The sequence below is a fragment of the Zalophus californianus genome, chromosome 2 (assembly GCF_009762305.2).
Source record: "Zalophus californianus isolate mZalCal1 chromosome 2, mZalCal1.pri.v2, whole genome shotgun sequence".
Classification (NCBI taxonomy): domain Eukaryota; kingdom Metazoa; phylum Chordata; class Mammalia; order Carnivora; family Otariidae; genus Zalophus; species Zalophus californianus.
In genome coordinates, this window is record NC_045596.1 from 172,359,673 (window position 1) to 172,369,966 (window position 10,294).

Genomic DNA, 10,294 nt, shown 5'->3' on the forward strand with positions numbered 1-10,294 from the left:
AGTGAAATTTGCATAAGCTTTATGATCTGTACCAATGTCGATTTCCTGGTTTTGATATATACTATTATTTTAACTATATAAAATGTTACCCCACTGAGCACAGAGCCTGACACGGGGCTTCATCCCAGGACCCTGAGATCATGACCTGAGCTGAAAGCAGACACTTAACTGAGCCCCCAGGTGTCCCAAGATCATTTCATTTCCAATCATATTAAAAACAGTTTCAAAAATAATTCCATTTGGATTTATTATTTTCAAGATATAATTTGGATTCAGTTACAGAAATTCCTTCCCTAGAAACTAATCTTTTATTCTTTTTTTTAATTTTTTATTGTTATGTTAAACACCATACATTACATCATTAGTTTTTGAGGTAGTGTTCCATGATTCATTGTTTATGCATAACACCCAGTGCTCCATGCAGAACGTGCCCTCTTTACTAACTATCACCAGGCTAACCCATCCCCCCACCCCCTCCCCTCTAGAACCCTCAGTTTGTTTCTCAGAGCTGACAGTCTCTCATGGTTCATCTCCCCCTCCGATTTCCCCCCTTCATTCTTCCCCTCCTGCTATCTTCTTTTTTTTAAAAAAACATATAATGTCTTATTTGTTTCAGAAGTACAGGTCTTTGATTCAACAGTCTTACACAATTCACAGTGCTCACCATAGCACATACCCTCCCCAATGTCTATCACCCAGCCACCCCATCCCTCCCACCCCCCCCACTCCAGCAACCCTCAGTTTGTTTCCTGAGATTAAGAATTCCTCATATCAGTGAGGTCATATGATACATGTCTTTCTCTGATTGACTTATTTCACTCAGCATAACACCCTACAGTTCCATCCATGTCATTGCAAATGGCAAGATCTCATTCCTTTTGATGGCTGCATAATATTCCATTGTGTATATATATGCCACTTTTTCTTTATCCATTCATCTGTCAATGGACATCCTGGCTCTTTCCACACTTTGGCTATTGTGGACATTGCTGCTATAAACATCGGGGTGCACGTACCCCTTCGGATCCCTACATTGGTATCTTTGGGGTAAATACCCAGTAGTGCAATTGCTGGGTCGTAGGGAAGCTCTATTTTCAACTTTTTGAGGAACCTCCATACTGTTTCCCACAGTGGTTGCACCAGCTTGCATTCCCACCAACACTGTAGGAGGGTTCTCCTTTCTCCGCATCCCTGCCAACATCTGTCGTTTCCTGACTTGTTAATTTTAGCCATTCTGACTGGTGTGAGGTAGTATCTCAATGAGGTTTTGATTTGGATTTCCCTGATGCCGAGCGATGTTGAGCAATTTTTCATGTGTGTGTTGGCCATTTGGATGTCCTCTTTGGAAAAATGTCTGTTCATGTCTTCTGCCCATTTCTTCATTGGATTATTTGTTCTTTGAGTGTCGAGTTTGATAAGTTCTTTATAGATTTTGGATACTAGCCCTTTATCTGATATGTCATTTGCAAATATCTTCTCCCATTCTGTCAGTTGTCTTTCAGTTTTGTTGACTGTTTCTTTTGCTCTGCAAAAGCTTTTTATCTTGATGAAATCCCAATAGTTCAATTTTGCCCTTGCTTCCCTTGCCATTGGCAACGTTTTTAAGAAGTTGCTGCGGCTGAGGTTGAAGAAGTTGCTGCCTGTGTTCTCCTTTAGGATTTTGATGGACTCTTGTCTCACATTTAGGTCTTTCAACCATTTGGAGTCTATTTTTGTGTGTGGTGTAAGGAAATGGTCCAGTTTCATTCTTCTGCATGTGCCTATCCAATTTTCCCAACACCATTTTTGAAGAGACTGTCTTTTTTCCATTGGACATTCTTTCCTGCTTTGTCAAAGATTAGTTGACCATAGAGTTGAGGGTCCATTTTGGGGCTCTTTATTCTGTTCCATTGATCTATGTGTCTGTTTTTGTGCCAGTACCATACTGTCTTGATGATGACAGCTTTGTAATGGAGCTTAAAGTCTGGAAATGTGATGCCGCCAGCTTTGCTTTTACTTTTCAACATTCCTCTGGCTATTCAGGGTCTTTTCTGGTTCCATACAAATTTTAGGATTATTTGTTCCATGTCTTTGAAAAAAGTAGATGGTATTTTGATGGGGATTGCATTGAATGTGTAGATTGCTCTAGGTAGCATTGACAACGTCACAATATTTGTTCTTCCAATTCATGAGCGTGGAACGTTTTTCCATTTCTTTGTGTCTTCCTCAATTTCTTTCATGAGTATTTTATAGTTTTCTGAGTACAGATCCTTTACCTCTTTGGTTAGATTTATTCCTACGTATCTTATGGTTTTGGGTGCAATTGTAAATGGGATCGACTCCTTAATTTCCCTTTCTTCTGTCTTGTTGTTGGTCTAGAGGAATGCCGCTGATTTCTGTGCATTGATTTTATATCCTGCCACTTGATTGAATTCCTGTATGAGTTCTAGCAGTTTTGGGGTGGAGTCTTTTGGGTTTTCCACATAAAGTATCACATCATCTGCAAACAGTGAGAGTTTAACTTCTTCTTTGCCGATTTGGATGCCTTTTATTTCTTTTTGTTGTCTGAATGCTGTGGCTAGGACTTCTAATACTATGTTGAATAGCAGTGGTGAGAGTGGACATCCCTGCCGCAGTCCTGACATTAGGGGGAAAGCTCTCAGTTTTTTCCCATTGAGAATGATATTCGCTGTAGGTTTTTCATAGATGGCTTTTATGATATTGAGGTATGTACCCTCTATCCTTATAGTCTGAGGAGTTTTGATCAAGAAAGGATGCTGTACTTTGACAAATGCTTTTTCTGCATCTATTGAAAGGATCATATGATTCTTGTTCTTTCTTTTGTTAATGTATTGTATCACGTTGATTGATTTGCAGATGTTGAACCAACCTTGCAGCCCAGGGATAAATTCCACTTCGTCATGGTGAATAATCCTTTTAATGTACTGTTGGATCCTATTGGCTAGTATTTGGGTGAGAATTTTTGCATCCATGTTCATCAGGGATATTGGTCTGTAATTCTCCTTTTGATGTGATCTTTGTCTGATTTTGGGATCAAGGTAATGCTGGCCTCATAAAACAAGTTTGGAAGTTTTCCTTCCATTTCTATTTTTTGGAACAGTTTCAGGAGAATAGGTATTACTTCTTCTTTAAATGTCTGATAGAATTCCCCTGGGAAGCCGTCTGGCCCTGGGCTCTTGTTTATTGGGAGATTTTTGATGACTGCTTCAATTTCCTTAGTGGTTATAGGTCTGTTCAGGTTTTCTATTTCTTCCTGGTTCAGTTTTGGTATTTGATACATCTCTAGGAATGCATCCATTTCTCCCAGGTTATCTAATTTGCTGGCATATAGTTGCTCATAATATGTTCTTATAATTGTATTTCTTTGGTGTTGGTTGTGATCTCTCCTTTTCCATTCATGATTTTGTTGATTTGGGTCATTTCTCTTTTCTTTTTGATAAGTCTGGCCAGGGGTTTATCAATCTTGTTAATTCTTTCAAAGAACCAGCTCCTAGTTTTGTTGATCTGTTCTACCATTCTTTTGGTTTCTATTTCATTGATTTCTGCACTGACCTTTATTATTTCTCTTCTCCTGCTGGGTTTAGGCTTTATTTGCTGTTTTTTCTCTAGCTCCTTTAGGTGTAGGATTAGGTGTTTGAGACCTTTCTTGTTTCTTGATAAAAATTTGTATTGCTATATACTTTCCTCTTAGGACTGCCTTTCCTGCATCCCAAAGATTTTGAACAGTTGTGTTTTCATTTTCATTGGTTTCCATGAATTTTTTAAATTCTTTAATTTCCTGGTTGACCCATTCATTCTTTAGTAAGATGCTCTTTAGCTTCCATGTATTTGAGTTCCTTCCAACTTTCTTCTTCTGATTGAGTTCTAGTTTCAAAGCCTTGTGGTCTGAAAATATGCAGGGAATGATCCCAATCTTTTGTTACCAGTTGAGACCTAATATGTGTGACCTAAGATGTGATCTATTCTGGAGAATGTTCCATGGGCACTAGAGAAGAATGTGTATTCCACTGCTTTGGGATGGAGTGTTCTGCATATGTCTGTGAAGTCCATTTGGTCCAATGTGTCATTTAAAGTCTTTATTTCCTTGTTGATCTTTTGCTGAGATGATCTGTCCATTTCAGTGACGGGGGTGTTAAAGTCCCCCACTATTATTGTATTGTTGTCAGTGTGTTTCTTTGCTTTTGTTATTAATTGCCTTATATAATTGGCTGTTCCCGTGTTAAGGGCATAGATATTTACAATTGTTAGATCTTCTTGTTGGATAGACCCTTTAAGTAGGATATAGTGTCCTTCCTCATCTCTTATTACAGTCTTTGGTTTAAAATCTAATTTGTCTGATATAAGGATTGCCACCCCAGCTTTCTTTTGGTGTCCATTAGCTTGGTAAATGGCTTTCCACCCCCTCACTTGCAATCTGGGGGTGTCTTTGGGTCTAAAGTGAGTCTCTTGCAGACAGCGTATCTATGGGTCTTGTTTTTTAATCCAATCTGATAGCCTGTGTCTTTTGATTGGGGCATTTAGCCCATTTACATTCAGAGTAACTATTGAAAGATATGAATTTAGTGCCATTGTATTGCCTGTAAGGTGACTATTACTGTATATTGTCTGTATTCCTTTCTGGTCTATGTTACTTTTAGGCTCTCTCTTTGCTTAGAGGACCCCTTTCAATATTTCTTGTAGGGCTGGTTTCATGTTTGCAAATTCCTTTAGTTTTTGTTTGTCCTGGAAGCTTTTTATCTCTCTTTCTATTTTCAATGACAGCCTAGCCGGATATAGTATTCTTGGCTACATATTTTTCTTGTTTAGTGCTCTGAATATTTCATGCCAGTCCTTTCTGGCCTGCCAGGTCTCTGTGGATAGGTCTGTTGCCAATCTAATGTTTCTACCATTGTAGGTTACAGATCTCTTCTCCCGAGCTGCTTTCAGGATTTTCTCTTTGTCTCTGAGACTTGTAAGTTTTACTATTAGATGTTGGGGTGTTGATCTAGTTTTATTGATTTTGAGAGGGGTTCTCCTGGATTTTGATGCCTGTTTCCTTCCCCACATTAGGGAAGTTCTCTGCTATAATTTGCTCCAATATACCTTCTGCCCCTCTCTCTCTTTCTTCTTCTTCTGGGATCCCAATTATTCTAATGTTGTTTTGTCTTATGGTATTGCTTATCTCTCAAATTCTGCCCTCGTGATCCAGTAGTTGTTTATCTCTTTTTCTCAGCTTCTTTATTTTCCATCATTTGGTCTTCTATATCACTCACTGATTCTCTCTTCTGCCTCATTTATCCTAGCAGTTAGTGGCCCCATTTTTTATTGCACCTCATTAATAGCCTTTTTGATTTTGACTTGGTTAGATTTTAGTTCTTTTATTTCTCCAGAGAGGGTTTCTCTAATAATTTCCATGCTTTTTTCAAGCCCAGCTAGGATCTTTAAAATCATGACTCTGAACTCTAGGTCCGACATCATACTAATGTCCATATTGAGTAGGTCCCTGGCAGACGGTACTACCTTTTGTTCTTTTTGTTGAGGTAATTTTTTCCATCTTGTCATTTTGTTCAGAGGAGAATAGATGAATGAGAGAACAAAATGCTAACAGGGTTACAATATCCCCAGAAAATATACTCTAAACAAATCAGAAAAGACCTGAAGCCGGGGGGAAAGAAAGAGAAAGAAAGAAAAAAGAAAAAGAAAGAAATAAGAAAAGAAAAAAGAAAAAGAAAGTTTTATCTATTTCTGTCAAAAGAAATAGATAAAAACAAATAAAAGCAGAACAAAACAAAAAAAAACAAAATATGATCAAATATGATCAGGCTGGTGCATAGATCAGTGCCACACACTAGATTTTGGGTGTATTTTGGTCTTTTAGAAGAAAGTGCCTCCCAAAATTTCAAAGAAACAAAAACCTATTTATGTATAAAAATAAGGGTTGATATGATGAAGGGATGGAATATGACTGTAAAGATGAAAATTATAAAAAATTTTACAAAAGGAATTGATAAGAGGTTGTTTGAAAAAAGAAAGAAGAGGATTTAAAAAAAAAAGTGAGAGAATGTGATCAGGCAGGAGATTAGAACAAAGCCATACACTAGAGATTTAGGGTATATTTTGATCTGTTAGAAGAAACTGTATCTCAAAATTTTAAAGAGAGAACTTATAAATATATATATAATGCCAAAAATAAGAGTAACTACTATGAAGGGATAGACTATGACTCTAAAAATGAAAAATAAAAATGTTTTTTAAAAAGGGGAGTGATAAGATGTCAGTTGAAAAGGGAAAAAGAAAAATTCAAAAAAAAAAGACAGTTAAAAAAATTAACTTTGAAAGACTAAAGAATCATAGGAAAAAAGCCATGAATTCTATGTGCAGTATTCCCCTAGCGCTGGAGTTCTCCCTTTCTCCTTGATCGGTAAACTTGGTCTTGGCAGGCTGTTCTTGCTGATCTTCTAGGGGAGGGGCCTGTTGCCGTGGTTCCCAAATGTCTTTGCTGGAGGTGGAATTGCCCCGCCCTTGCCTGGTCCAGGCTAAATAATCTGCTCCGGTTTGCTCTCGGGAGCTTTTGCTCCCTGGAAGCTTTCCGTACAGCTTTGGAGGACAAGAGTGAAAACGGCAGCCTCCCAGTCTCTGCCCTGGAGGAGCTGAGAACTCGGGGCCCCGCTCCTCAGTGCGCCCCCAGAGAAAAGCAGTCAGTCACTCCTATCTCCCCGGTCTCCGGCCGCACTCCGTGCTCACCTGGCCTGTGACTGAGCGTTTCTATCTCTGGCACCTGACCCCGTGTGGAGTCTCCAAACCCAGCAGATCCCTGCGGTGCGCTCCCCCACCACTCCTCCTGGGGGAGGAAGGGGGGTCTCCCCGGATCTGCCGCTTGTTGGGTCCCTGCTGGAGGAGCAGTGGCCCGACTGTCACCAATCACAGTTATGGCAACCCCGAGCTGAGAGCCCGCGCCTCGGCTCCGTCTCTGCAGCCGGCTTCCCCGCTCCATACCTGGGAGCTCTGCCGCACTCAGGCTCCCCCGGTCTTTCTGTGACCCCGAGGGTCCTGAGACCACACTGTCCCGCGAGGGTTCCACCCCCCCGCTTAGCCACTGGAGCGACGTCCCTCAGCGGAGCCGACTTCTAAAAGGTCCGATTTTGTGCTCCGCGTCTCTAGCACTTGCCAGAAGCGGCAAACGGAGGCCCCCTCCCCCGCCGTCTATCCTCCCGAATATCGCCTCGGATTCACTTCTCCACACGTCCTACCTTCCAGAAAGTGGTCGCTTTTCTGTTCAGAGAGTTGTTGCCATTCTTTTCTTCGATCTCCTGTTGAGTTCGTAGGTGTTCAGAATGGTTTGATCCCTATCCAGCTGAATTCCTGAGACCAGACGAAATCCAGGTCTCCTACTCCTCTGCCAACTTGCTCCGCCCCTCCCCACTAATCTTCTTATTCTTTCTCTGTCTTTGAGTATCCTGGTCTCTTGGGGTAAATTATATGGAGAAGGGCCTTGTAAACCGGAAGGTAAGCATTATTAATATTATTAGTTGCTTCTTCCTTGTGCGGCATTTGAAGGATAAGCAGCTTCATCCTGTAAGAAGACACAGAAAGGTTCTCTGTGCTGAGTCACAGAGAATGAAATTATAGTTAATATAAATGTAAATTCTGCTTTCTTTCTGAAAGAAGAAAAAATAGACTGCCTCTCCCCACCATGGCAGGCCCAGAGTCAGAAAAGCAGCAAGAATATATAAAAAGGGCCATTCAGACGACACTAGCCCTAGAGTTTACCTTAACACATTCAAACCCCAACCTACCACATTCCAGTTCTGTGATAATGGGCACGTTACTTAACATCTCTGTGCTTTTGTCTCATCATCTTTAAAATAGGAATAAGGGTGCCTGGGTGGCTCAGTCCATTGGGCGTCTGCTTTTGGCTCAGGTCATGAATCTCTGGGTCCTGGGATCACCCCACATTGGGCTTCCTGCTCAGCAGGAAGCCTGCTTCTCCTTCTGCCCCTCCCCCGCTAATGAACTTTTTCTCTCTTCCCCCTTTCAAATAAATAAATAAAATCTTAAAAAAAAAATAGGAATTAGGACACCTGGGTGGTTCAGTCAGTTAAGCATCTGCCTTCAGCTCAGGTCATGATCCCAGGGTCCTGGATCGAGTCCCGCATCAGGCTCCCTGCTCAGCCAGGACCCTGCTTCTCCCTCTGCCTGCCACTCCCCCTGCTTGTGATCACCCCTCTCTCTCTCTGTCAAATAAATAAATAAAATCTTTTTTAAAAATAGGAATAAAAATAGCCCGGTGCTCCATATATTTGTCAAAGGGATTGATGACGTATGCTTGTAAAGACATGACCAGGGCCTAAAGGCATACTATATACCCTGTAAATGCTGGCTCAACAACAGGTAATTAAGTCTCCAACAGCAAAAAATAAATAAATAAATAAGTAAATAAGATCGTGTGGGAAAAGATGGCCACACCTAATGATAAATTCCCTCTTACCATGGACCCTGCCCAGATTTCCTCATCGTGACCTCCCTAATGCCAAGAGTCACCCATGTTCCAGATCTTGGCCTCCTTTTCCCTTTTCAAAAATATTCCTCTGCAAAGGACCCATTTCCCCTTAATATAAATGGATGGTAACTGGAGAAGCAGAGCCTTGAGCAGGTGTGTGCAGGACCATGGGGGGTGGGGTAACCAAAGAGGGAAACTAAAACATGGTTTCAGGTCTGACTCGCCCAGGTATGGCTGAATGGCCGGGGGCAGGTCACTCTCCCTCCCAGGTTCATTCCCTCATTGAACAATACAATGAGCATGTCTGAGTTCTAATAAATTTTTATTTACAAAGACTAGTTTGGCCTGCCCACTATTGTTTGTTGACCCCTGGTCTAGATCAGCTGTTCCAAATGATTTCTCCACTAGAAATTCCTTTTATTAGGCATTGCCTTATGGATGCCATACTTAGAAGATTTTTACAGATAGAATTAGTTCTCCAGCTTTATTATAAATATACCATATAATATATATTACATATTTATGCAATAAGCTCTGATTTTATATATAACACATATGAAATGTCAATCAGAGCTTTCCAGTGATATGCAATAACCAGTGTTAAGTCACCAGGTTAATATATACCTAACAAAAATAATAAAACACGACATTTTAGTTAACCTATTTGACCTTAACGTGGGTAAATATAGGTAACAGAAAACCCCTCACAAATCTAATAAAACCTTGGAGGCACCCTAGATGTCTGGAGGTCCCACTGACCCAGACCTTTTATCTTAAACTTCTTTAATGTCAGAACATTGATTTATGACTGACGGTATGGCTTTGGATAGGTCTCATCTAATTTCTGGCTCTCTCTTTCTGCCTCACAGAGAGGAGGCGGTTGGTGATCTCTACATTATTGGCCCTGTCATTTTATGATTCTAAGATCCAAATCTTTTAAATACATGTGCTGGTTTAGGAGACAGCTCCCCGCAGGTAACAGGGTATTATAAATGCCATCAAATCATGGGTCTCCTTCCTAAGGACGCTTCAGGTTGGTCCCGAAATTGGTGACTATCAACTCTCAGTCTTCAGCCTCTGACGGGGAATAGGACATTTGGGGTAAAGTTGGTTTATATGAATTCTTCCAATTATACCACAGATACCTGTCATGTCCCTTGAGGCTTCAGAGTCAAAGCATTTTCTGAGCATTCCCCTGAGTGAACCCAAGTCTGTGATCGGTGGAAACTACACAGATTTTTAGGAGGCTGCAGATTCCCTTCTGCCTGAGGGGTGTTCATGGAAACATGCTAACTCAAACACAATAAATAAAGATCCCCTCACATCAAACAAAATTGCAATTCCATCTCTCCTGCTCTGGCATCTCCCTCCCTGCCATCCTGCTTGGGAAGATCCCAACGTACAACTGTTTTCCGTGATCAGGGAAAGACAGGGAGGAAGGCTGAGGACAACACGGAAGGCCTCGAGCAGTCCACACACTTGCCCAGCAAGGAGAGCCTGGTGCTCTGACCGACAGGCAGCACAACTCTGCACCAGCTATAGGCTGCAGTGGAAAAAACACAGCAGGGCTGTGTTCTTACTATAACTGACCCATGAGTTTAGAAAAAATGAGGGCTGTGAGTCAAACTCCACCACCACACTTATGTCCCCCGGTCTTCTTATCTGCCAACTATAAGAGACAGCAAATTCCATTTCTCATTTGTTTAGTGGCCTTGTCCCTCCTGATTTGTATGCCCCTAACAGAGGTCAGGAAAATGGCTTTGTACAGAGCCAGAGAATAAATACGTTAGCCTTTGTGGGATATAAGGTGTCTGT